Source organism: Macrosteles quadrilineatus, unplaced genomic scaffold, assembly GCF_028750875.1.
Source record: "Macrosteles quadrilineatus isolate MER2022 unplaced genomic scaffold, UCM_ALF_1.0 Scaffold_8__2_contigs__length_117827958, whole genome shotgun sequence".
Taxonomy (NCBI): domain Eukaryota; kingdom Metazoa; phylum Arthropoda; class Insecta; order Hemiptera; family Cicadellidae; genus Macrosteles; species Macrosteles quadrilineatus.
The window spans coordinates 88650777-88678648 of NW_026542601.1; the positions used below are offsets into that span (position 1 = coordinate 88650777).

General features: G+C 33.8%; 1 long non-coding RNA gene across 1 annotated transcript; it reads left to right on the forward strand.

Annotated features, from left to right (window-relative positions):
• The first annotated feature begins 602 nt into the window (after positions 1 to 602).
• LOC129001546 (uncharacterized) lies at positions 603 to 27872 on the forward strand. Its single transcript, XR_008491471.1, has 2 exons — positions 603 to 739; positions 26408 to 27872. It is a non-coding gene; the product is annotated as an uncharacterized LOC129001546 (long non-coding RNA).

Sequence of the window (27872 nt, forward strand, 5' to 3'; positions counted from 1 at the left end):
GAATTTTCACGGTCAGAAATTAAATTTTCTACAAGACACTCTTAGGCGTTTTCCGAAAATCACACCATTTCACCCCAGAAAAACGCCCTACTTTCAAAAATTTGCATTTGTTTTCAAATTTTTTATTATTTTTCACAACTCTTTTCTACCTTAGTAAATTTGTATTACAAGTTGCACATATGCTGTACATCTAAAGGAGACCATATTGAGCACCTATAAATGGTATGTAAAAAACTTTATGATTTACTCTTTAATATAAAATTAACCTCATGTCCGTATGATTATTAGTTTTCAAATTGTAAACCTACGAAATCGGATGATTCTTTTTGAAACACCCTGTAATAAAGGTTTATTTAATAGATTAATTGAAAATCGATCCTGGCAAATGGAAATTCGCTTAGTCGGCTGGTTTGCTGCAGCGGGGGTATTAATTATATTGAGATAGTTTTTGCATGTATATAGTACACTTGGCGACAGTATTTGGTTAACTGGCTAGTATGCGCTTAGCTTTCGTCGAAAATCAATACGTGACTAAAGTAATGATTCACTATTCTGGAAAGTTCCATGACGTCATTGTGTATTCACTTTTGTGAACCCTGTCGCTTCCTATGCGCTGCTATGAATGCTATGATTGGTCCTTGGATTCTAGAAATCTTCCTCATTCGTCGCCAGGATCGCTTGCTCTCCGGACGTTTCTGCTACGAAGCTGGATTAGACATTTCTTTTGTCCACTTTTTAGGTAAGTTCTTATTTATCTCTTTATGTTATAGGTCTAATCCTGTAATATACTTATCTTAAGCAATTACATTTTATTAGTGCAACATTTTTTCAGTGCTTAAATAGTCTTGCGTTTTATTATTGCGACATACGTTGCAACCTTGCTGCGTGTTCTATTTTGGTGTGTAGGCTAAGTCTGTGCGTTAGCTGATTTACAAATAAAAAACATAGGCCTTATTGTTTTTGTAATATAATTGTATTGGAAAAATTTAAGATTCACTCTTCGCAATTTCAAAAGGCTTGACAAGTTTTAATGTAGGCTAGAAGGTCAAGCAGTGACGAATGGCCTTGAAGTGAAAGGAAATTTCTGCGCAGTAGGCAGTAGGCACTAGTTTCAACATTAGCAGTATACATTTTTCAAGTCTTCGTTATTCAGGTTTGATAAAATTGTGCAATATATTGCTTGACCCGATAATCTTTAACTTATGGCAGTCTTAAAGCTGGGATCTTTACTTTTATTTGACTCCCCAAGTGTCCATAGCCTAACTTAAGCTAAAAGGTCTTACCCATAATGTTTCCCCCATTTATTGCACATTCTCAGGGTTTTATTAAACTGTTTCTGAGAAACTTTAACCCTCCAAGTGTCCATAGTAATGGTATTAATGTCCGCCCATTTATTGCGCAATCGCAGGGTGATGTAGGCTAAGTATCTTAACAACTTAAAAACAATGTAAAGTAACTATGGATGTAAAACTGCCAATAAACCAACATTAAGCTATGACGTCGACGTCAGATCAGCAGATCAAGAAGGCCGTGGCTTCAGAACTTCCTAACCTCAAATGCATGTTTCACTGAAAAATGTGGAAATCATATATTTTGAGCAGTGTTTAAGTGTTTGTTTTACTAATGTACCATTTTTATATAACTGAGTTGCCTAAATAAAGTACAATAACCATTAATATCACTTGTTGTTATTCCATTGTATCACTCTATGAACCACTAACCTCAAAGTGCATTACTCGCAACAAAGATATGTAAACATTCCTTTCAGCCTATTTTAATATTAAATTTAATTAATTTGATTAATAAATGTAACCGAGGCACATACGAAAAAAAATAATGATATAACACTGTTACTGTTATACCATAATATTGAATCACGAAATATACTCCCGACGTACGAGATTGTAACAGTGTTACAGTAAATAAAAACAGCTTCAACTGGTACAATCAACAGAATGAGTAAAGTGTATTATTTCAAATCTGGTTTGATTCATGTTTATTATTTTCATGGAGTATGTTATTTACACGTATATACATGCCATAATAAAATGGCAAGCCCATTCGATGCTTATAATGGTTACTGTAGGTGGTATAAGATAGGCCTGCTCCTTACTGGGCTACGTTTTTTTCAGATAAAAAAATTATATTTCAAATTTCGCTCGATAAATTTTTATTATTTTTATGGAGTATGTTATTTAGACTTCTATACATGTTATAATTAAATGGCAAGCCCATTCAATGCTTATGATGGTTTCTATAGGTGGTAGAAGATAAGCCTGCACCTTATTGTGCTACCAAATTTTCATAAAAAAAATTATATTTCAAATTTGGCTCGGTAAATTTTGATTATTTTTATGGAGTATGTTATTTACAAGTATACACGTGACATAATTAAATGGCAAGCCCATTCAATGCTTATGATGGTTTCTATAGGTGGTAGAAGATAGGCCTGCTCCTTACTGGGCTAAGGTTTTTTTCAGATTAAAAAATTATATTTCAAATTTGGCTCGATAAATTTTCATTATTTTTATGGAGTATGTTATTTAGACGTATACACATGTCATACGTAAATGGCAAGCCCATTCAATGCTTATGATGGTTTCTGTAGGTGGTAGAAGATAGTCCTGCTCCTTACTGAGCTACCGATTTTTCAGAAGAAAAAAATTATATTTCAAATTTCGCTCGATAAATTTTGATTATTTTTATGGAGTATGTTATTTACAAGTATACACGTGACATAATTAAATGGCAAGCCCATTCAATGCTTATGATGGTTTCTATAGGTGGTAGAAGATAGGCCTGCTCCTTACTGGGCTACGTTTTTTTCAGATAAAAAAATTATATTTCAAATTTCGCTCGATAAATTTTCATTATTTTTATGGAGTATGTTATTTAGACGTATACACATGTCATACGTAAATGGCAAGCCCATTCAATGCTTATGATGGTTTCTATAGGTGGTAGAAGATAGTCCTGCTCCTTACTGAGCTACCGATTTTTCAGAAGAAAAAAATTATATTTCAAATTTCGCTCGATAAATTTTGATTATTTTTATGGAGTATGTTATTTAGACGTATACACATGTCATACGTAAATGGCAAGCCCATTCAATGCTTATGATGGTTTCTATAGTTGGTAGAAGATAGTCCTGCTCCTTACTGAGCTACCGATTTTTCAGAAGAAAAAAATTATATTTCAAATTTCGCTCGATAAATTTTGATTATTTTTATGGAGTATGTTATTTAGACTTCTACACATGTTATAATTAAATGGCAAGCCCATTCAATGCTTATGATGGTTTCTATAGGTGGTAGAAGATAGGCCTGCTCCTTACTGGGCTACGGTTTTTTTCAGATAAAAAAATTATATTTCAAATTTCGCTCGATAAATTTTGATTATTTTTATGGAGTATGTTATTTACAAGTATACACGTGACATAATTAAATGGCAAGCCCATTCAATGCTTATGATGGTTTCTATAGGTGGTAGAAGATAGGCCTGCTCCTTACTGGGCTACGGTTTTTTTCAGATAAAAAAATTATATTTCAAATTTCGCTCGATAAATTTTGATTATTTTTATGGAGTATGTTATTTACAAGTATACACGTGACATAATTAAATGGCAAGCCCATTCAATGCTTATGATGGATTCTATAGGTGGTAGAAGATAGGCCTGCTCCTTACTGGGCTACGGGTTTTTTCAGATAAAAAAATTATGTTTCAAATTTCGCTCGATAAATTTTGATTATTTTTATGGAGTATGTTATTTACAAGTATACACGTGACATAATTAAATGGCAAGCCCATTCAATGCTTATGATGGTTTCTATAGGTGGTAGAAGATAGTCCTGCTCCTTACTGAGCTACCGATTTTTCAGAAGAAAAAAATTATATTTCAAATTTCGCTCGATAAATTTTCATTATTTTTATGGAGTATGTTATTTAGACGTATACACATGTCATACGTAAATGGCAAGCCCATTCAATGCTTATGATGGTTTCTATAGGTGGTAGAAGATAGTCCTGCTCCTTACTGAGCTACCGATTTTTCAGAAGAAAAAAATTATATTTCAAATTTCGCTCGATAAATTTTGATTATTTTTATGGAGTATGTTATTTACAAGTATACACGTGACATAATTAAATGGCAAGCCCATTCGATGCTTATGATGGTTTCTATAGGTGGTAGAAGATAGGCCTGCTCCTTACTGGGCTACGGTTTTTTTCAGATAAAAAAATTATATTTCAAATTTCGCTCGATAAATTTTCATTATTTTTATGGAGTATGTTATTTAGACGTATACACATGTCATACGTAAATGGCAAGCCCATTCAATGCTTATGATGGTTTCTATAGGTGGTAGAAGATAGTCCTGCTCCTTACTGAGCTACCGATTTTTCTGAAGAAAAAAATTATATTTCAAATTTGGCTCGATAAATTTTGATTATTTTTATGGAGTATGTTATTTACAAGTATACACGTGACATAATTAAATGGCAAGCCCATTCAATGCTTATGATGGTTTCTATAGGTGGTAGAAGATAGGCCTGCTCCTTACTGGGCTACGGTTTTTTTTCAGATAAAAAAATTATAATTCAAATTTCGCTCGATAAATTTTCATTATTTTTATGGAGTATGTTATTTAGACGTATACACATGTCATACGTAAATGGCAAGCCCATTCAATGCTTATGATGGTTTCTATAGTTGGTAGAATATAGTCCTGCTCCTTACTGAGCTACCGATTTTTCAGAAGAAAAAAATTATATTTCAAATTTCGCTCGATAAATTTTGATTATTTTTATGGAGTATGTTATTTAGACTTCTACACATGTTATAATTAAATGGCAAGCCCATTCAATGCTTATGATGGTTTCTATAGGTGGTAGAAGATAGGCCTGCTCCTTACTGGGCTACGGTTTTTTTCAGATAAAAAAATTATATTTCAAATTTCGCTCGATAAATTTTCATTATTTTTATGGAGTATGTTATTTAGACGTATACACATGTCATACGTAAATGGCAAGCCCATTCAATGCTTATGATGGTTTCTATAGTTGGTAGAAGATAGTCCTGCTCCTTACTGACCTACCGATTTTTCAGAAGAAAAAAATTATATTTCAAATTTCGCTCGATAAATTTTGATTATTTTTATGGAGTATGTTATTTAGACGTATACACATGTCATACGTAAATGGCAAGCCCATTCAATGCTTATGATGGTTTCTATAGTTGGTAGAAGATAGTCCTGCTCCTTACTGACCTACCGATTTTTCAGAAGAAAAAAATTATATTTCAAATTTCGCTCGATAAATTTTGATTATTTTTATGGAGTATGTTATTTAGACGTATACACATGTCATACGTAAATGGCAAGCCCATTCAATGCTTATGATGGTTTCTATAGGTGGTAGAAGATAGGCCTGCTCCTTACTGGGCTACGGTTTTTTTCAGATAAAAAAATTATATTTCAAATTTCGCTCGATAAATTTTGATTATTTTTATGGAGTATGTTATTTACAAGTATACACGTGACATAATTAAATGGCAAGCCCATTCAATGCTTATGATGGATTCTATAGGTGGTAGAAGATAGGCCTGCTCCTTACTGGGCTACGGTTTTTTTCAGATAAAAAAATTATATTTCAAATTTCGCTCGATAAATTTTGATTATTTTTATGGAGTATGTTATTTAGACGTATACACATGTCATACGTAAATGGCAAGCCCATTCAATGCTTATGATGGTTTCTATAGTTGGTAGAAGATAGTCCTGCTCCTTACTGACCTACCGATTTTTCAGAAGAAAAAAAATTATATTTCAAATTTCGCTCGATAAATTTTGATTATTTTTATGGAGTATGTTATTTACAATTATACACGTGACATAATTAAATGGCAAGCCCATTCAATGCTTATGATGGTTTGTATAGGTGGTAGAAGATAGTCCTGCTCCTTACTGAGCTACCGATTTTTCAGAAGAAAAAAATTATATTTCAAATTTCGCTCGATAAATTTTGATTATTTTTATGGAGTATGTTATTTAGACTTCTACACATGTTATAATTAAATGGCAAGCCCATTCAATGCTTATGATGGTTTCTATAGGTGGTAGAAGATAGTCCTGCTCCTTACTGACCTACCGATTTTTCAGAAGAAAAAAATTATATTTCAAATTTCGCTCGATAAATTTTGATTATTTTTATGGAGTATGTTATTTAGACGTATACACATGTCATACGTAAATGGCAAGCCCATTCAATGCTTATGATGGTTTCTATAGGTGGTAGAAGATAGGCCTGCTCCTTACTGGGCTACGGTTTTTTTCAGATAAAAAAATTATATTTCAAATTTCGCTCGATAAATTTTGATTATTTTTATGGAGTATGTTATTTACAAGTATACACGTGACATAATTAAATGGCAAGCCCATTCAATGCTTATGATGGTTTCTATAGGTGGTAGAAGATAGGCCTGCTCCTTACTGGGCTACGGTTTTTTTTTTCAGATAAAAAAATTATATTTCAAATTTCGCTCGATAAATTTTGATTATTTTTATGGAGTATGTTTTTTACAAGTATACACGTGACATAATTAAATGGCAAGCCCATTCAATGCTTATGATGGATTCTATAGGTGGTAGAAGATAGGCCTGCTCCTTACTGGGCTACGGTTTTTTTCAGATAAAAAAATTATATTTCAAATTTCGCTCGATAAATTTTGATTATTTTTATGGAGTATGTTATTTACAAGTATACACGTGACATAATTAAATGGCAAGCCCATTCAATGCTTATGATGGTTTCTATAGGTGGTAGAAGATAGGCCTGCTCCTTACTGGGCTACGGTTTTTTTTTCAGATAAAAAAATTATATTTCAAATTTCGCTCGATAAATTTTCATTATTTTTATGGAGTATGTTATTTAGACGTATACACATGTCATACGTAAATGGCAAGCCCATTCAATGCTTATGATGGTTTCTATAGGTGGTAGAAGATAGTCCTGCTCCTTACTGAGCTACCGATTTTTCAGAAGAAAAAAATTATATTTCAAATTTCGCTCGATAAATTTTGATTATTTTTATGGAGTATGTTATTTACAAGTATACACGTGACATAATTAAATGGCAAGCCCATTCGATGCTTATGATGGTTTCTATAGGTGGTAGAAGATAGGCCTGCTCCTTACTGGGCTACGGTTTTTTTCAGATAAAAAAATTATATTTCAAATTTCGCTAGATAAATTTTCATTATTTTTATGGAGTATGTTATTTAGACGTATACACATGTCATACGTAAATGGCAAGCCCATTCAATGCTTATGATGGTTTCTATAGGTGGTAGAAGATAGTCCTGCTCCTTACTGAGCTACCGATTTTTCTGAAGAAAAAAATTATATTTCAAATTTCGCTCGATAAATTTTGATTATTTTTATGGAGTATGTTATTTACAAGTATACACGTGACATAATTAAATGGCAAGCCCATTCAATGCTTATGATGGATTCTATAGGTGGTAGAAGATAGGCCTGCTCCTTACTGGGCTACGGGTTTTTTCAGATAAAAAAATTATGTTTCAAATTTCGCTCGATAAATTTTGATTATTTTTATGGAGTATGTTATTTACAAGTATACACGTGACATAATTAAATGGCAAGCCCATTCAATGCTTATGATGGTTTCTATAGGTGGTAGAAGATAGTCCTGCTCCTTACTGAGCTACCGATTTTTCAGAAGAAAAAAATTATATTTCAAATTTCGCTCGATAAATTTTCATTATTTTTATGGAGTATGTTATTTAGACGTATACACATGTCATACGTAAATGGCAAGCCCATTCAATGCTTATGATGGTTTCTATAGGTGGTAGAAGATAGTCCTGCTCCTTACTGAGCTACCGATTTTTCAGAAGAAAAAAATTATATTTCAAATTTCGCTCGATAAATTTTGATTATTTTTATGGAGTATGTTATTTACAAGTATACACGTGACATAATTAAATGGCAAGCCCATTCGATGCTTATGATGGTTTCTATAGGTGGTAGAAGATAGGCCTGCTCCTTACTGGGCTACGGTTTTTTTCAGATAAAAAAATTATATTTCAAATTTCGCTCGATAAATTTTCATTATTTTTATGGAGTATGTTATTTAGACGTATACACATGTCATACGTAAATGGCAAGCCCATTCAATGCTTATGATGGTTTCTATAGGTGGTAGAAGATAGTCCTGCTCCTTACTGAGCTACCGATTTTTCTGAAGAAAAAAATTATATTTCAAATTTGGCTCGATAAATTTTGATTATTTTTATGGAGTATGTTATTTACAAGTATACACGTGACATAATTAAATGGCAAGCCCATTCAATGCTTATGATGGTTTCTATAGGTGGTAGAAGATAGGCCTGCTCCTTACTGGGCTACGGTTTTTTTTCAGATAAAAAAATTATAATTCAAATTTCGCTCGATAAATTTTCATTATTTTTATGGAGTATGTTATTTAGACGTATACACATGTCATACGTAAATGGCAAGCCCATTCAATGCTTATGATGGTTTCTATAGTTGGTAGAATATAGTCCTGCTCCTTACTGAGCTACCGATTTTTCAGAAGAAAAAAATTATATTTCAAATTTCGCTCGATAAATTTTGATTATTTTTATGGAGTATGTTATTTAGACTTCTACACATGTTATAATTAAATGGCAAGCCCATTCAATGCTTATGATGGTTTCTATAGGTGGTAGAAGATAGGCCTGCTCCTTACTGGGCTACGGTTTTTTTCAGATAAAAAAATTATATTTCAAATTTCGCTCGATAAATTTTCATTATTTTTATGGAGTATGTTATTTAGACGTATACACATGTCATACGTAAATGGCAAGCCCATTCAATGCTTATGATGGTTTCTATAGTTGGTAGAAGATAGTCCTGCTCCTTACTGACCTACCGATTTTTCAGAAGAAAAAAATTATATTTCAAATTTCGCTCGATAAATTTTGATTATTTTTATGGAGTATGTTATTTAGACGTATACACATGTCATACGTAAATGGCAAGCCCATTCAATGCTTATGATGGTTTCTATAGTTGGTAGAAGATAGTCCTGCTCCTTACTGACCTACCGATTTTTCAGAAGAAAAAAATTATATTTCAAATTTCGCTCGATAAATTTTGATTATTTTTATGGAGTATGTTATTTAGACGTATACACATGTCATACGTAAATGGCAAGCCCATTCAATGCTTATGATGGTTTCTATAGGTGGTAGAAGATAGGCCTGCTCCTTACTGGGCTACGGTTTTTTTCAGATAAAAAAATTATATTTCAAATTTCGCTCGATAAATTTTGATTATTTTTATGGAGTATGTTATTTACAAGTATACACGTGACATAATTAAATGGCAAGCCCATTCAATGCTTATGATGGATTCTATAGGTGGTAGAAGATAGGCCTGCTCCTTACTGGGCTACGGTTTTTTTCAGATAAAAAAATTATATTTCAAATTTCGCTCGATAAATTTTGATTATTTTTATGGAGTATGTTATTTAGACGTATACACATGTCATACGTAAATGGCAAGCCCATTCAATGCTTATGATGGTTTCTATAGTTGGTAGAAGATAGTCCTGCTCCTTACTGACCTACCGATTTTTCAGAAGAAAAAAAATTATATTTCAAATTTCGCTCGATAAATTTTGATTATTTTTATGGAGTATGTTATTTACAATTATACACGTGACATAATTAAATGGCAAGCCCATTCAATGCTTATGATGGTTTGTATAGGTGGTAGAAGATAGTCCTGCTCCTTACTGAGCTACCGATTTTTCAGAAGAAAAAAATTATATTTCAAATTTCGCTCGATAAATTTTGATTATTTTTATGGAGTATGTTATTTAGACTTCTACACATGTTATAATTAAATGGCAAGCCCATTCAATGCTTATGATGGTTTCTATAGGTGGTAGAAGATAGTCCTGCTCCTTACTGACCTACCGATTTTTCAGAAGAAAAAAATTATATTTCAAATTTCGCTCGATAAATTTTGATTATTTTTATGGAGTATGTTATTTAGACGTATACACATGTCATACGTAAATGGCAAGCCCATTCAATGCTTATGATGGTTTCTATAGGTGGTAGAAGATAGGCCTGCTCCTTACTGGGCTACGGTTTTTTTCAGATAAAAAAATTATATTTCAAATTTCGCTCGATAAATTTTGATTATTTTTATGGAGTATGTTATTTACAAGTATACACGTGACATAATTAAATGGCAAGCCCATTCAATGCTTATGATGGTTTCTATAGGTGGTAGAAGATAGGCCTGCTCCTTACTGGGCTACGGTTTTTTTTTTCAGATAAAAAAATTATATTTCAAATTTCGCTCGATAAATTTTGATTATTTTTATGGAGTATGTTATTTACAAGTATACACGTGACATAATTAAATGGCAAGCCCATTCAATGCTTATGATGGATTCTATAGGTGGTAGAAGATAGGCCTGCTCCTTACTGGGCTACGGTTTTTTTCAGATAAAAAAATTATATTTCAAATTTCGCTCGATAAATTTTGATTATTTTTATGGAGTATGTTATTTACAAGTATACACGTGACATAATTAAATGGCAAGCCCATTCAATGCTTATGATGGTTTCTATAGGTGGTAGAAGATAGGCCTGCTCCTTACTGGGCTACGGTTTTTTTTTCAGATAAAAAAATTATATTTCAAATTTCGCTCGATAAATTTTCATTATTTTTATGGAGTATGTTATTTAGACGTATACACATGTCATACGTAAATGGCAAGCCCATTCAATGCTTATGATGGTTTCTATAGGTGGTAGAAGATAGTCCTGCTCCTTACTGAGCTACCGATTTTTCAGAAGAAAAAAATTATATTTCAAATTTCGCTCGATAAATTTTGATTATTTTTATGGAGTATGTTATTTACAAGTATACACGTGACATAATTAAATGGCAAGCCCATTCGATGCTTATGATGGTTTCTATAGGTGGTAGAAGATAGGCCTGCTCCTTACTGGGCTACGGTTTTTTTCAGATAAAAAAATTATATTTCAAATTTCGCTCGATAAATTTTCATTATTTTTATGGAGTATGTTATTTAGACGTATACACATGTCATACGTAAATGGCAAGCCCATTCAATGCTTATGATGGTTTCTATAGGTGGTAGAAGATAGTCCTGCTCCTTACTGAGCTACCGATTTTTCTGAAGAAAAAAATTATATTTCAAATTTGGCTCGATAAATTTTGATTATTTTTATGGAGTATGTTATTTACAAGTATACACGTGACATAATTAAATGGCAAGCCCATTCAATGCTTATGATGCTTTCTATAGGTGGTTGAAGATAGGCCTGCTCCTTACTGGGCTACGGTTTTTTTTTTCAGATAAAAAAATTATAATTCAAATTTCGCTCGATAAATTTTCATTATTTTTATGGAGTATGTTATTTAGACGTATACACATGTCATACGTAAATGGCAAGCCCATTCAATGCTTATGATGGTTTCTATAGTTGGTAGAATATAGTCCTGCTCCTTACTGAGCTACCGATTTTTCAGAAGAAAAAAATTATATTTCAAATTTCGCTCGATAAATTTTGATTATTTTTATGGAGTATGTTATTTAGACTTCTACACATGTTATAATTAAATGGCAAGCCCATTCAATGCTTATGATGGTTTCTATAGGTGGTAGAAGATAGGCCTGCTCCTTACTGGGCTACGGTTTTTTTCAGATAAAAAAATTATATTTCAAATTTCGCTCGATAAATTTTCATTATTTTTATGGAGTATGTTATTTAGACGTATACACATGTCATACGTAAATGGCAAGCCCATTCAATGCTTATGATGGTTTCTATAGTTGGTAGAAGATAGTCCTGCTCCTTACTGAGCTACCGATTTTTCAGAAGAAAAAAATTATATTTCAAATTTCGCTCGATAAATTTTGATTATTTTTATGGAGTATGTTATTTAGACGTATACACATGTCATACGTAAATGGCAAGCCCATTCAATGCTTATGATGGTTTCTATAGTTGGTAGAAGATAGTCCTGCTCCTTACTGACCTACCGATTTTTCAGAAGAAAAAAATTATATTTCAAATTTCGCTCGATAAATTTTGATTATTTTTATGGAGTATGTTATTTAGACGTATACACATGTCATACGTAAATGGCAAGCCCATTCAATGCTTATGATGGTTTCTATAGGTGGTAGAAGATAGGCCTGCTCCTTACTGGGCTACGGTTTTTTTCAGATAAAAAAATTATATTTCAAATTTCGCTCGATAAATTTTGATTATTTTTATGGAGTATGTTATTTACAAGTATACACGTGACATAATTAAATGGCAAGCCCATTCAATGCTTATGATGGATTCTATAGGTGGTAGAAGATAGGCCTGCTCCTTACTGGGCTACGGTTTTTTTCAGATAAAAAAATTATATTTCAAATTTCGCTCGATAAATTTTGATTATTTTTATGGAGTATGTTATTTAGACGTATACACATGTCATACGTAAATGGCAAGCCCATTCAATGCTTATGATGGTTTCTATAGTTGGTAGAAGATAGTCCTGCTCCTTACTGACCTACCGATTTTTCAGAAGAAAAAAATTATATTTCAAATTTCGCTCGATAAATTTTGATTATTTTTATGGAGTATGTTATTTACAATTATACACGTGACATAATTAAATGGCAAGCCCATTCAATGCTTATGTTACCACATTCAGATTGGATTGTTGTAATCACAAAGAATCCAATTCGATTAAGGTAAATGTTTATACTAATGTGAATGAATGTATACACCCTAAAAAAAAACTAGAGAATTAAGTGGAGTTGCTAGAGATATCATGAAAGAAAAACTCATGCAAACAAGTGCATCTATTATTAGATTGGAGAGTGTCAAGAAGTGTGATGTTGAGGGTGTGCAATTAAACAATATACAAGATGCAAAATCTTATAGTGTTTTAAGGTTGGCTAAATCAGAAGAATTAGCTAAGGATGACTTACATAAAGATTGCCTAACCGATTTATTTTTAATGAGAGACCAACAAAGTGATCCAGAACATAGGTATTTGCAACATGTAACACATCCCTTTGAAGCTATTATTTATAGCAAAGATGTTTTACATGTTGCCTGCTTAGCAAAAGAAAAAACTAAGCAATTAAAAAGTGATTTTGTCCTACATCTGGATGCAACTGGCAAGGTTGTACGTCCAGTTGATCAATGTAATGGTAAAAGAGTGTTATATTATAGTATCGTATTCCAAACTGATGGTTCAATTTTACCATTGTCTGAATATATTACTTGCAAACATAATGCCATTTCTATTGGGGGTTGGTTATTAAAACTTAAAGATTTTCTTATTCAAGAAAATAAGTGGCCTCTTGCTCAACGGGTTGTTGTAGACTTTAGCTGGGCCCTAATCGAAGCTGTTATTGTTCAATGGAACAAAATGGACCTTACTTCATACTTAATCCATTGCCACAACTTTGTACATAACAAAGCCAGTGTGCAACCGGTCACAGTTACTGTACATGTCTGCTGTTGCCATTTTGTGAAAATATGTGTAAATAATATACATGCAGCAACATTAAATTTGCAGTCAAAGGAACGAAAATCAATTAAACAGTTTGCTTTACAAATACTTTGTTTTATCATAAACTGTACTTCATATGAAAAAATTAAAACAATATTGAGTCACACCTTCACTGTACTAATGACCTATAACAACAACTCTGAAGTCCAATACGCTTTAGGTATTTTAAACTTTGAATGCACTGTTGAGGAAAGCACATTTGAAACAGATTTTGATAGTGAAAATGAATGTACAGATGAAATGTTTCAAGATACAAGTTGCACAACTTTATACAAAAAAAGTCCATTCTTTAACGAAATTTGTTACACTAAGGCTGAATTGTTTGCTATGCATGGTTTAGTTGTAAGTTCTTTAAATGATGAAAATAAAGCCGATTTAGACCTTTGTCCTTTATCTGAAGAAAATAGCCCTGACAGCTCAAATTTAGACTGTAGGCCTAATAAGAATCCGTTTTACTGCCCAAAATTAGCAATTCTCATTGCTAAGAGATTTGTAGCTTTTTTACCACTGTGGTCTGCCATATTGTTAAAAAGCAAAGTTAATGTTAAAGCATTAAAGAGATTAAGCAATGCCCCGGTTGAAAGTTGGTTTGGTATGGTTAAAAATGTTATTTTAAAGGGACAAACTAATCTCAGAGCTAACAGGTTTATTAGGCTGATAAGAAAGGTTATTGAGGCCCGTTGCAAAGAAATCACACTAAACATACCAAAGGAAGGTTGTTGTGTTCGTAAACCGAGGAATAATGTTGGTAAAAGACATTTAAAATTGAGTACTAAATCTAAAAAAAATTCTAAATCACAGGCAGCACCGGAAAATAATAAAACTGGACAGCTTTTGCTGTCAGATGAAGACATGGATGTTGTCGAGGAGTCTTGGGAAAAACCCTCTAAGATAACTCGCCCAAGCTATTTTCAATCTAAGTACTTGCAAAATCATGTTCAAAAACCTTACGTTATGACACATGAACACCAATTAACGATAACAAATCTGATTTTAGATAATGGCTTGATTTCTGACCCTAACTATTATACTCAATTAACACAGAGAAACAATTACATTGTTTGTTCCATCGAAGGTCGAAACAACTCTAAGTGTTGCTTGTACATTAATGATATTGAACTGTTACGGGGCAAATCTTGGCTGGACAACTCTGTCATAGAGGCTGTAGGGCTTATGCTCATGGGAAAAGACAACCATAACAGTTCAATAATTCATGACAATGTTGCAACGTTAAGTCTTGTCCAAGGAGAATATATCAAACCTGACCACTGGTTGATTACAAAATCAATTGCAGATATTTCTGTTGCAGAACAGCTATTTTTCCCATTGAACATTGATAACGTACACTGGGTTTTAGGCTATGCAAACGTGAAGGACCATACATTTTACCTTATTGATCCTTCATCAGATTTTGTCAATCCTAACAGAAAGAAGTATATATTTAATAACTTTCTCAAATTTTACTCAAACATAACCAACACTAAGTTTGATGACTTAGTCAAAACATGGCAACATGGCCATTTAAGACATCCTGTTCAAACTGACAGTTACAATTGTGGTGTATTCATTTTGTATTTCATAGAACAATTAAAAACAAATGGTTCAATAGACTTGATGTTTGATGCAGACCAACATAGAATTTTGTTATTCAAAAAGCTCCTTAGCTATTCAGGCTATATGGTTAATACATGTTACATTTGCAATGTACAATTTCCCGACTCACCAAGAAACCAAAATGACTTTTGCGTTGAATGTACTGCTTGTAAAAGGTGGTTTCACACTAGTAAGAAAGGTGGTGGAAATTGCTTACCACCTGATGTGCCATGTTCTACTCAAGTGTTAGAACACATAGATTTCTTTTGTATTTTATGCAGGTACTACCAAACTAAATATTTACAACAACAAATATAAGAGTAATAGGTTGCCTTCATTCACTGTCTCTAAGTCTTTGAAAATTAGAGGCTGTAAAATTTATATTTAAATAAAACAGTGATTATCATTATTACATTAAAAACCACATGAGAACACTGTTAAAAATCTTACTAATATTTACTAAAATCATGCTCAAGGTTTTTACATCTAATATTGGCCTACAGTCAAAATGAAACAGTGGTAAGGGTTTAAACTATGGCGAGGTAAGGAGCAGCTATAAAGGGGTGGAGGAGGCTGCAATACAAAAATTTAAATATTCAATGTAACATATAATGTAAAGCCTAAACATAAAGATAAACCATTGTTGGCAATTTGTGAGCATACTTAAGATAAAATGGCCCAGTGGTAAAATTATGGCGAGGTAAGGAGCAGCTATAAGGGGAGGAGGAGGCTGCATTAAAAAAATTTAAATAGTCAATGTAACATATAATTTAAAGCCTAAACAAAAAGATAAACCATTATTGTTGGCAATTTGTGAGCTTACTTAAGATAAAATGGCACAGTGGTAAAATTATGGCGAGGTAAGGAGCAGCTATAAGGGGAGGAGGAGGCTGCATTAAAAAAAATTAAATAGTCAATGTAACATTTAATGTAAAGCCTAAACAAAAAGATAAACCATTGTTGGCAATTTGTGAGCTTACTTAAGATAAAATGGCACAGTGGTAAAATTATGGCGAGGTAAGGAGCAGCTATAAGGGGAGGAGGAGGCTGCATTAAAAATAAGTTAAATAGTCAATGTAACATTTAATGTAAAGCCTAAACAAAAAGATAAACCATTGTTGGCAATTTGTGAGCTTACTTAAGATAAAATGGCACAGTGGTAAAATTATGGCGAGGTAAGGAGCAGCTATAAGGGGAGGAGGAGGCTGCATTAAAAATAAGTTAAATAGTCAATGTAACATTTAATGTAAAGCCTAAACAAAAAGATAAACCATTGTTGGCAATTTGTGAACTTACTTAAGATAAAATGACCCAGTGGTAAAATTATGGCGAGGTAAGGAGCAGCTATAAGGGGAGGAGGAGGCTGCATTAAAAAAAATTAAATAGTCAATGTAACATTTAATGTAAAGCCTAAACAAAAAGATAAACCATTGTTGGCAATTTGTGAACTTACTTAAGATAAAATGACCCAGTAGTAAAATTATGGCGAGGTAAGGAGCAGCTATTAGGGGAGGAGGAGGCCGCAATCTAAAAAACACTAAAAATTGTCACTGTAACATATAATATAAAGTTTTAGCTAAATAATGAAAACCTCATTAAAATTAAGATAAAGTGAAATTTTTTAAAATAAGTTTAATTAAGGTAAATTTACCCAGTGGTAAAATTATTACAAGTAAAAATTATGGTTAAAACATAAGGTACGGTATATGGAAAATTCCCTTTAGAAATTAATTTTGTTATTAAATGTTGTTAATAAATGAATTACTATTTATTATTTATATTTGCAACCATAAGGTGAGTGAGCGTAGCAAACAAGCTAAACCTGAAGGCAAGTGAGTGCAGTGAACAAACTCCAACCTAAAGGTGAGTAAACCTATGCGTCGCTAACAAACTTCAACCACGACGTGATTGAGCGATGCAAACGAGTGTATCTTCCTAGTAAAGGACAGGATCAACTACAAACCACATATAGAAACCATCATAAGTATCGAATGGGCTTGCCATTTTATTATACCATGTGTAGACCTGTAAAGAACACACTCCATAAATATAATGAAAATTTATCGAGCCAAATTTGAAATATAATTTTTTTTAGAATCTTTAAAAATCGGTAGCTCAATAAGCAGCAGGCCTAACTTCTACCACACATAGCAACCATCATAAGCATTGAATGGGCTTGCCATTTTATTATAACATGTGTAGACGTCTAAATAACATACTCCATAAAAATAATGAAAATTTATCGAGCTAAATTTGAAATATAATTTTTTTAGAATCTGTAAAAATCGGTAGCTCAATAAGGTGCAGGCCTAACTTCTACCACATATAGAAACCATCATAAGCATTGAATGGGCTTGCCATTTAATTATGACACGTGTATACGTGTAAATAACATACTCCATAAAAATAATCAAAATTTATCGAGCCAAATTTGAAATAAATATATATTTTTTTATCTGTAACATCAGTGGTCTAATAAATGGCAGGTTCAACTTCTACCTCATACAGAAACCATCATAAGCATTGAATGGGCTTGCCATTTAATTATGACACGTGTATACGTGTAAATAACATACTCCATAAAAATAATCAAAATTTATCGAGCCAAATTTGAAATATATATTTTTTTAAATCTGTAACATCAGTAGTCTAATAAATGGCAGGTTCAACTTCTACCTCATACAGAAACCATCATAAGCATTGAATGGGCTTGCCATTTAATTATGACACGTGTATACGTGTAAATAACATACTCCTTAAAAATAATCAAAATTTATCGAGCCAAATTTGAAATATATTTCTTTTTATCTGAAAAATAGGTAGCTCAGTAAGGAGCAGGCCTAACTTCTACCACATATAGCAACCATCATAAGCATCGAATGGGCTTGCCATTTTTTTATAACATGTGTAAACGTGTAAAGAACATACTCCATAAAAATAATGAAAATTTATCGAGCTAAATTTGAAATATAATTTTTTTAGAATCTGTAAAAATCTGTAGCTCAATAAGGAGCAGGCCTAACTTCTACCACACATAGCAACCATCATAAGCATTGAATGGGCTTGCCATTTTATTATAACATGTGTAGACGTCTAAATAACATACTCCATAAAAATAATCAAAATTTATCGAGCTAAATTTGAAATATAATTTTTTAAGAATCTGTAAAAATCGGTAGCTCAATAAGCAGCAGGCCTAACTTCTACCACATATAGCAACCATCATAAGCATTGAATGGGCTTGTCATTTAATTATGACACGTGTATACGTGTAAATAACATACTCCATAAAAATAATCAAAATATATCGAGCCAAATTTTAAATATATTTTTTTTATCTGAAAAAGTCGGTAGCACAGTAAGGTGCAGGCCTAACTTCTACCACATATAGAAACCATCATAAGCATTGAATGGGCTTGCCATTTACGTATGACACGTGTATACGTGTAAATAACATACTCCATAAAAATAATCAAAATTTATCGAGCCAAATTTGAAATATATTTTTTTTATCTGTAACATCAGTGGTCTAATAAATGGCAGGTTCAACTTCTACCTCATAAAGAAACCATCATAAGCATTGAATGGGCTTGCCATTTAATTATGACACGTGTATACGTGTAAATAACATACTCCATAAAAATAATCAAAATTTATCGAGCCAAATTTGAAATATAATTTTTTTTAAATCTGTAACATCAGTAGTCTAATAAATGGCAGGTTCAACTTCTACCTCATACAGAAACCATCATAAGCATTGAATGGGCTTACCATTTAATTATGACACGTGTATACGTGTAAATAACATACTCCTTAAAAATAATCAAAATTTATCGAGCCAAATTTGAAATATATTTTTTTTTATCTGAAAAATAGGTAGCTCAGTAAGGAGCAGGCCTATCTTCTACCACCTATAGAAACCATCATAAGCATCGAATGGGCTTGCCATTTTATTATAACATGTGTAGACGTGTAAATAACATTCTCCATTAAAATAATGAAAATTTATCGAGCGAATTTTAAAATATAATTGTTTTTTTTAATCTGTTAAATCGGTAGTTGGGTAAGGAGCAGGTCTAACTGTTACCACATATAGAAACCATCATAAGCATCGTATGGGCATGCTATTTTATTATCACATGTATTGACTTATAATGTAACATAATCCATAAAAGTAATCTACATAAATCTAGTCAGATGTATGTTTGTAGTGTGAAATGCACTTTGAGGTTAGTGGAAGTAGGCCTACATATCAATGGAATAAAAACAAGTGTTATTAGTGGTCATTGCACTTTATTTCGGCACCGCATTAACATAAAAATGGTATACTAGTAAAACAAACACTTAATAACTGCTCAAAAGGTGTAATTTAAACATAAAATGTATTTGAGGTTAGGAAGTTTTGACATGTGACACATGTGTTTGAGGTTAGAAAGTTTTGATACATGCATTTGAGGTTAGGAAGTTTTGATGCCACGGCCTTCTTGATCTACTGATCTGACGTGACGTCATAGCTTAATGTTGGTTTATTGGCAGTTTCACAGACATTTCAACTATAAGGTAAAATCATTTCTTATCATATGATTAGGAACATTTTAATAGGGAATGTCAGCTATCATCATACCAAATTTCAACCTTGTCGGTTTAGTATTTTTCGCGTTTACTTGTCAACGCCTAACTTCTACCACACATAGCAACCATCATAAGCATTGAATGGGCTTGCCATTTTATTATAACATGTGTAGACGTCTAAATAACATACTCCATAAAAATAATCAAAATTTATCGAGCTAAATTTGAAATATAATTTTTTAAGAATCTGTAAAAATCGGTAGCTCAATAAGCAGCAGGCCTAACTTCTACCACATATAGCAACCATCATAAGCATTGAATGGGCTTGTCATTTAATTATGACACGTGTATACGTGTAAATAACATACTCCATAAAAATAATCAAAATATATCGAGCCAAATTTTAAATATATTTTTTTTATCTGAAAAAGTCGGTAGCACAGTAAGGTGCAGGCCTAACTTCTACCACATATAGAAACCATCATAAGCATTGAATGGGCTTGCCATTTACGTATGACACGTGTATACGTGTAAATAACATACTCCATAAAAATAATCAAAATTTATCGAGCCAAATTTGAAATATATTTTTTTTATCTGTAACATCAGTGGTCTAATAAATGGCAGGTTCAACTTCTACCTCATAAAGAAACCATCATAAGCATTGAATGGGCTTGCCATTTAATTATGACACGTGTATACGTGTAAATAACATACTCCATAAAAATAATCAAAATTTATCGAGCCAAATTTGAAATATAATTTTTTTTAAATCTGTAACATCAGTAGTCTAATAAATGGCAGGTTCAACTTCTACCTCATACAGAAACCATCATAAGCATTGAATGGGCTTACCATTTAATTATGACACGTGTATACGTGTAAATAACATACTCCTTAAAAATAATCAAAATTTATCGAGCCAAATTTGAAATATATTTTTTTTTATCTGAAAAATAGGTAGCTCAGTAAGGAGCAGGCCTATCTTCTACCACCTATAGAAACCATCATAAGCATCGAATGGGCTTGCCATTTTATTATAACATGTGTAGACGTGTAAATAACATTCTCCATTAAAATAATGAAAATTTATCGAGCGAATTTTAAAATATAATTGTTTTTTTTAATCTGTTAAATCGGTAGTTGGGTAAGGAGCAGGTCTAACTGTTACCACATATAGAAACCATCATAAGCATCGTATGGGCATGCTATTTTATTATCACATGTATTGACTTATAATGTAACATAATCCATAAAAGTAATCTACATAAATCTAGTCAGATGTATGTTTGTAGTGTGAAATGCACTTTGAGGTTAGTGGAAGTAGGCCTACATATCAATGGAATAAAAACAAGTGTTATTAGTGGTCATTGCACTTTATTTCGGCACCGCATTAACATAAAAATGGTATACTAGTAAAACAAACACTTAATAACTGCTCAAAAGGTGTAATTTAAACATAAAATGTATTTGAGGTTAGGAAGTTTTGACATGTGACACATGTGTTTGAGGTTAGAAAGTTTTGATACATGCATTTGAGGTTAGGAAGTTTTGATGCCACGGCCTTCTTGATCTACTGATCTGACGTGACGTCATAGCTTAATGTTGGTTTATTGGCAGTTTCACAGACATAAGTAACTTACACTGTTTTCTATATCATTTTGTTTTCAAAATTATGGGCTTCAATGTAAGTTAATATACGTATAAAACATTACAAAGAAAAAAAAAATTCAATAATTTTTGTGGGGTTAACTTTTCTCAAAAATTATAAAATAGGCTTAATGAAAAAAATTTACTTATGTTTGCGCTCAAAAATTTTTTATAATTTTTAAGTCTACAAATATTTTAAAATAGCCACTTTGTTCTAAATTTTATAACTTAAGGATTACAAAAATAGAATAATATAAGGAAGTAATGCAAATAAATAAGTTATGGGTGAAAAACTGATTTCGTACACTTAGCGTTAGCTAAGAATGCATAGCCTAACCATAGCAAGGAATCTGGCGGATAATTTACATCAATATCACTACCTACGGTACTAGTGATGCGACAAGTCGAGTATTTTCTTGACTCGAGTCAGACTCAACTTGGTATCATCTTGAAACTTCGGCTTCCATCGGTCGAGTTCGGGTCGACTCGCAGCGCAGCCAATAGGGTTATAGCACGAACACTAGAAAAATACCGATATGGATCATAAACATAAACAAATAACATTGTTGGCCGTTGGCCCGAATCCTTTACTAATAGCATTGAACATAAGTTTTGGCAGTGCCATTTAAGCAATGTTAAATAGGCTAATGTTTATTTTCGGGCCAAAAACGTCATTTGTTTATGATCCATACCGGTATTTTTCTAGTAATCGTGGGTTAGCCTATAGTTTGGCGAGTCGGCTCAACTCACATTCAGGCAATAGCGTTTACGTTTCGCGAGTCAACCGACCGAGTCATCTCGTTATGTCCCGAGTTCGTAAAGGTTCGGCTTTCTCTGTATGAGTTCGGCTTCTTGACTCGCTGTGAGCCGATAGCGTTTAAGTTTTGCAAGTCGGACTCGTTACGTTCCGAGTTAGTGAAGCTTCGGCAATCTCCATATGAGCTCGTACCAACTTAAGTTTTAAATGAGATGACTCGGGTTGACTCGACTCGGGTCTTGACTCTAGTCAACTCGACTTGCCAACTCAACTCGTCACATCACTACTACCTACTTCTTCAGGATCATCAACCAGCCCTTCAAAATCACTTAAATCATCTTATAATGCACCACGTAACTTATATCACTACTTTTTATTTTTAACACTAAAACAATGATAAACGTAATTAAACACATCAGTCATCGGTGCGAGGTTAACCAAGTTTAAAAATATGCACGTCAGCTGTCTGCTACAATATTTTCGGAACTAAAATGAAAATCGTCTAGACAGACATCAGGAAAAAGCTTAGAATCTGCCGAAAACAACGATACCAATCTCGATCCAGTTCTATCTGATTCAGTCAGTCCCAGAGCCTTCGCCTTGAACGGCGATTGTGCGTCGATTACGCGACGCTTAACACTCTGAGGGTTAAAACATTATCTAAATTGTAGGCCTACAGTTTTATATATTTTTTGTTTGGAAAATCATAAAATCTTAACTTAATTAAGTTAGGCCTCAATTTAATACTAATGCAAGTTAGACTAGGCTAACTTAAAATTTAACTTATAGCATTGACAACAATTTGTGGGGTTAACCCTAGGAGTGGCGAGTCAACAACAAATTGTCGATTTCAAAATGTGTTGCTGGAGTGGCAGGCAAAATTTGTCAATTAGAGTAGCCTAACTTACTTAGGCCTACAACGATTTTTTCCGTTGCATGTTACGCACGGTTACTTATTAGTTAATCGTTGAAATGGCATAACTTAACTCATATATACCAATGGAAAGATGAGATTCTGAAGTTTCATTTTATTGAGTTATAAGAATGAACCAACCTTATAATAACAAAAGTAAGTTATGATATCGATAATAAGTTACATTTCAATGGAAAAAAAAAAAACGCCAACTCGTGAACGCTATGTTTTGTTGTGTTTGAAATCTTTTTGAAAATTCAAACCAAGTGAGATCAACACTTAGGGTACCTATACCGAAACCCTGGTTTGACAGACTCACGGGAATATTCACAAAAATGCATTGTGCAGGGTGTCTAGTAGTCGGGAAAGTCGGGAATTAGTCTTGAATTTCAAAATGGTCTTGAAAAGTCGGGATTTAGTCTTAAATTTGATTTCAAAGTCGGGAATTTTCATGATTTTGCCGCGATCGTCGTCTTGCGTTTACGTAACCGCAAAAGCCAATGATGATGTCTACACGGCCTCGGGAAATGTTCACGATTTTGCCGCGATAGTGGACGACGACGATGACGTTTCCGAAACCACGAGAGACGACGATGACGTTTCTGTGACAGCGGGAGACTACGATGACGTTTCCGTGACCGCGGGAGATGACGATGACGTTTCCGTGACCGCGAGAGACGACAATGATGCCTACACGGCCGCGGGAAAGGTTCATGATTTTGCCGTGATCGCAGACGACGACGATAACGTTTCCGTGACCGCGGGAGATGACGTTGATGTCTAAACAGCCGCGGGAAATGTTCATGATTTTGCCGCGATCGCGGACGACGACGATGACGTTTCAGTGACCGCGGGAGACGACGATGATATCTGCTCGGCCGTGGGAAATGTTCATGATTTTGTCACGATCGCGGACGACGACGATGACGTTTCCGTGACCGCGGGAGATGACGATGACGTTTCCGTGACCGCGGGAGACGACGATGATGTCTATACGGCCGTGGGAAATGTTCATGATTTTGCCGTGATCGCGGACGATGACGATAACGTTTCCGTGACCGCGGGAGATGACGGTGATGTCTAAACACCCGCGGGAGATGTTCATGATTTTGCCGCGATCGCGGACGACGACGATGACGTTTCCGTGACCCCGGGAGACGACGATGATATCTGCTCGGCCGCAGGAAATGTTTATGATTTTGTCACGATCGCGGACGACGACGATGATGTTTCCGTGACCGCGGGAGATGATGATGACGTTTCTGTGACCGCGGGAGACGAGGATGATGTCTACACGGCCGCGGGAAATGTCCATGATTTTGCTGTGATCGCGGACGATAACGATAACGTTTCTATGACCGCGGGAGATGACGGTGATGTATAAACAGCCGCGGGAAATGTTTATGATTTTGTCGCGATTGCGGACGATGACGATGACGTTTCCGTGACCGCGGGAGACGACGATGATATCTGCTCGGCCGCGGGAAATGTTCATAATTTTGTCGCGATCGCGGACGACGACGATGACGCGTGACCGCGGGAGATGACGATGACGTTTCCGTGACCGCGGGTGGATGACAATGACGTTTCCGTGACCGCGGAAGACGACGATGACGTTTTCGTGACCGCGGAAGACGACAATGACGTTTCCGTGACCGCTGGAGACGACGATGATGTCTACACGACTGCGGGAAATGTTCATGATTTTGCCGCGATCGGGGACGATGACGATGACGTTTCTGAGTCCTCGGGAGACGACGATGATGTCATTGATGTCTACAAGGCCGCGGGAAATGTTCATGATTTTGCTGTGATCGCGAACGACGACGATCACGTTTCTGTAACCGCTGCAGTCAATGATGATGTCTAAACGTACGGTACGTGGAAGATTTCATGATAAAAAAAAAAAACAAATTTGCTAGTTAGAACTTTTTATTGCTGCATTATTTCTTTACTTGAAAACACCAAATTATCATAATACTACTTTATGACAAAGACAGGGGTTGGTGTAGTATTATTCAGAAAATTTGGTTAAGCTATAAAAATTGGTATCGGTATCAAGAATCGAGAATCGATACATTTTGGTATCAACACCCACTAATTATTGAAAAAACTAGTCTTGAAAAATCTGGAATTAGTCTTGAAAAGTCTGGAATTAGTCTTGAATTTTATAATGGAAATAAACTAGACACCCTGATTGTGTGTTTTTATAATAATCATGCTACTAATATGGCTATTGAATATCTACTTGACTAATAGATAAATACTAGTGCACCTGTTGCTCGAATTCGAGCAATTGCAAATTGTTGCAGGCGTTATTTCAAAACGAATAACAGTCATAATTTTGCGATGACTTAAAAGAGTAAACTCAAAGATAAATAATCAATCACTCCACACCAGTTATCGAAAGTATAAATGAACTGAACTCATTCTGAAAACGAATGCTCATTCCACTCCAGTTATCCAAACTGGAAATGAACGCTCTTGTTGTATCTAAGAACAGCTGTAATTATATTACAAATAATTATATTACTGTTTAAGTAAACATAATCTTTTCTTCATAAGAAATACATTGGGATTTTGATGGCCTGTGGGGCAAAGCCCGAGGACTTTTATTGCAGAAATTGGTGAAAGGGGGCGTCTTCACAAAAAATATTTAATTGTGACACATCGTTTGTAAAAATCCGTCCATTATTGACGTACGAGTAGTGTTTTGTAGAAATCGCCTTCACGTATTAGGCCTATATATGAGGATAGCCTTACTATTAAATAATGTAGAGAATGACCAGAAAAGGTAGTGGCGTCCTAACTAACCTGGGTCTGAATTCAAACTGCCGTCCTTCGTCCGTCTAGAGTGGGAGTTATATAAAAAAACATAACTTTAACTCTTTTCCTCTAATTATTTCTTGCCCGGTTATTTTTCCACCCGGTCGATCCACTACGGGCAGATTGTTTTAAATTCTTCCATTATTATTGATATTGAATGCTGTAGGAACTTGAACCAAAGCAACACTATCCAGGCTTATTAAATTAATCATGTGGGGAATTTGAAATATTAGAATGAAGAAATAGCAAGAGATTTTCAACTCTGTGAACTGTTACTTTCTTCACACCTGTGCACTTAAATCTGACTCCAGGATAAGGAAGTGTTAGTGTTAGTGTGTGCTGTAGGTACATGCAAACTTAAATAGGTAATGAATTATTATGTGGTGTAAATTGTATATGTATTTAATTGCAGACGAAGCCCTTATCCTTACAATAATTCCTGGTTGTTGTAGGTGGTCTGTTGGAGTCCCCGTCACAGACTACAGATGGCGCTGGATGGCCTGGGAAGCTACTGTCACAGTAGGCCTAGAATATCTTTTTCAATCAACACGTCGTTTTCCAACATAGTATTAAGATAGAGATAAGTAATACTTGCATGCACATTCAGAGTTGTATTGTAAACAATTTTTTAACTTGATTTGAGAAGTGGTGTCAAGTAGCTGTGCTAAAGGACTGGTTAGCTGATAATTATGCCGGCGAACATGCATATTTCCTAGTAGAATTTCTAAATGCACATTTATCTATCATAATTTTCCAAGATTTAAATCTTTGGATGCCCATTTATGGATGAATCTTCCTGAGTACAAAGAGTCACCGTAGCAGACTCGCGCTGTTGGAGAATTAAAAGTGAATTTAAGCTTTAGGTTTTAAGCTAATAATTTTATGTTGTAGGCTATAATAACATGATTTTATTAAGCCGCCTGAAATATAATAACAGAAACTTGGTTAGAAGATACAATAGCCCTTTTGCTTATGGAACCGATTTATGTTTGTGATATTTTGGTATTAGCATTTCAGGACCCCAAAATCGCACTATTTTCCTGCCTCTAAACTTACACTGCTTCTCACATCGTTTTGTTTATAGCCTTATGAGTTTGGTATTAGGTAGCCTTATTTTATGAAAATTGTTGTACTGTATAATAGTTGGAAAAATTTCTCAAAGAATATTCATGAGCAATAATGAAAACCTATACCTATGCGACAGACTCTACTTTTATAAAATAACATTAACTTTATCTAGCATCTAATTGTCGTAGACAAGTTTTATAAGCTGATAATGTTATTATTTTTGGAGGTTAGAGCAATTAAAATGAGGCGATTTTTAACATCGTTTTAGTTGATATGATAATTTCAATCAATTCTCAAAGCAATTTAACCACCTTAGACTTGTACTATCACTTTTATTGTATTGTCGTGTGAATATTTATCGGCGATCGTTGATTTATTAGTTCTTATTCTATTGGGAGAAATTATTGCAACTATATTTGTTAATTATTAAATTTAATAAACGCCGATAGTGATGACAATATTGACTTAATAAGGTTCAAGCTTTGTTGAAAACATTCTGTCGTCGATAAGTAACTGTGATATCTAGGAATAAGACTAAAATAAGTGAAAACATCATTTGAATCTAGTCTTCTGTAAATATTTTTCAATTTACACTTAAGTCATAGTATTTTATAAATATAAATACTGCTTAGCAATAATTGTGGTGTTCTTAAACTGGGACATGGACTAGGACTATTGTAAGCAGGATTAGGGTTTCAGGGAGCTATTGTCCTGATATTGTTGATCCTTGCTTTACAAGCAGAGGATCCAAAATCAACATTAGTTTTACTGGCCCGGCCTGCAATTTTTTAGCTTCGTTTGTAAAAAGATGAATTTCAGCAATAAATCTACATAAAGTTTTCTATAACA